The 2,185-nt window shown below is 43.8% G+C and overlaps 1 non-coding gene across 1 annotated transcript; it reads right to left on the bottom strand.

Annotated features, from left to right (window-relative positions):
• Positions 1–224: 224 nt before the first annotated feature.
• trnai-uau (transfer RNA isoleucine (anticodon UAU)) lies at positions 225–318 on the bottom strand. Its single transcript has 2 exons — positions 281–318; positions 225–260 (listed from the first exon to the last, which is right to left on the bottom strand). It is a non-coding gene; the product is annotated as a tRNA-Ile (tRNA).
• Between the last annotated feature and the right edge of the window lie 1,867 nt (positions 319–2,185).

Genomic DNA, 2,185 nt, shown 5'->3' with positions numbered 1-2,185 from the left:
AAGGAGAGGCTATGTACTGGCAAGGGAAGGCTTACACGCTAGGATGCTTCCCTATTCGCCACAAAGGCTAGCCAGCGGCAGCAAGCTAAGGGCAGGAAGGACACAAGCGGGTTGGAAGAACACATGCACCTTCCCTCCAACTACACACTGCTGCACTAGACGCATCACAACACCCTGTGTGTATGTACACACACACACTCAAAGAGGACGCCGTCTAAAAACTCTGCTCCAGGTGAGGCTCGAACTCACAACCTCGGCATGGCTCTGCTGAATACTGTCGTATAAGTACCGCGCGCTAACCGATTGCGCCACTGGAGCTCAAGAGAGAACAATGATGACTATAACACCTACGTATCCATCTTAAGTTCACTGTCAGAGATGTCCTCAGATGAAGAAGAACTTAACCAAGCAATACTGGCCAGTTTTGAGAGTCAAATGTAAGTACCCCAGCATTTAAACGCCTGGCATTCAATCATTAGGAACCCCACAATGATAGTGATGGGACACAATATTGTGACAAATAATGATACACTGTTTATACAAATACCACCTGTAAAAATTACTGTGCTAATTATTACTGCCTGCCGAAGCTATGATAGTTTTGAAAGGCAATCAAATAACATCAAACAAGCTTAATTTGGAAACAAATAGTAGCTGGCTAGCATAGCCAGTGTGTTGGCATTTCATTTTGATAACTGGTCAGTGGACATGCTGCGTTCTGCCCTCTCGTGTTCAACACAAGGAGACGTAGCTAATAATGTGCCCAGTGTTTAGAGTGCAGCATCCCCACTAGCTTGAGTACTGAAGCCAGCACAGCCGTGCCAATAACCACTGATAAAGCACTCCCTCTCGCGTGTTATTTCTGAAATGTGCAAATAGCAGTCACGTTGTGGGATTAATTTTATAGTCTGTCATCTTCAGATACCTAGGAGGATCTAGGACCCAGTCCTCAAGTCCCACTATCCCAACCATATATATCTATCCTGCCACCAGCACATTACATTCAGCTCATGAGCAACCAGTTGATTGGTCGAATCAGGTATGCTGGTGCAGGAAAAGACCAAATGTAGTGAGGACGGTGGACCCTGAGGACTGGTTTGTCATTGTATGCTCTGATACACAATCTGATTGTGTTGCAATGGTGCGTTGGATATTTTGTCTAGATTTGATGTTTTCAACCTCATGTCTCCCCATATGTCATCCAGCAGATCCATCTCAGTTGTAGTTCTTACCGTGGGAACATACAACATATTACAGGTTTTAAAAAAAGTTTTGTCTTCTATTCACCAGGGAGGAAGGAGCCCCTGATAACATGCTGGCACGTGACTTACTGCTCAATCTTGCGAGCAGAATTGACACCGACCAAAAATGCAAGTTCAACATAAATCGGGCCTCTGTGATGGATGGAGCTGTACATGGCTTCAAGAGATCATCCTACAATCCAAACTACAGGATGTCAATCAAGTTTTCTGACGCCATGGGCAGAGAAGAAGAGGCTGTGGATTTGGGCGGTCCCAGAAGAGAGTTCTTGAGACTACTCTTGGAAGCCATGGCAGTTTCATCTATGTTTGAAGGAAAGGAGGGGGAACTGAATTTGGCTCTTGATAGTGCAGGTATTTATTTAATTTATTAACCATACACATTTGGGGAATTGACTGTTTTGAGCATATGTGCTCATTAATAATAGGATTTTAGAGTGAACTATCCATTTGATGAGGTAATGCTACCTATGTTTCCCCAGCTCTGAGAGAGGACAGGTATTTCATTGCCGGCAGAGCAATTGCTGTGAGCCTTGTGCATGGCGGTCCTAGTCCTGGATTCCTCTCTCCAACTCTTTTTTCCTGCCTCGTTGGTGGCCCAGAGTCAGCCAAGCCTGTCCTGTAAGACATTTCTAATACTGACCTACATGACAAGGTCAAAAAGGTAATTGTGCAGATTGTTGTTCTACGGATAATGTCATTTTAATCCGCATGTTAATGGAACCACCCCAAATGGTTAGATGGATTTGTTTGACTTGTTAGCTGTAGTATATCAACTGCAATGAGTAATGATTGCATTAAGATTTCTGGTTGTAACAAAAATGGTATGTGGACACTCGGCATTGAGGGTTATGAGAAGAGCACTGTTAAAAGTTGCTTCATATATCTCTCATATATGTCACATTAACCATTCTTTGCGACCTTTG

Source organism: Lampris incognitus, chromosome 15 (genome assembly GCF_029633865.1).
Source record: "Lampris incognitus isolate fLamInc1 chromosome 15, fLamInc1.hap2, whole genome shotgun sequence".
Taxonomy (NCBI): Eukaryota; Metazoa; Chordata; class Actinopteri; order Lampriformes; family Lampridae; genus Lampris; species Lampris incognitus.
Note: the sequence above shows the minus strand (reverse complement) of the source record. Positions and strands in the feature narration are given on the sequence as shown.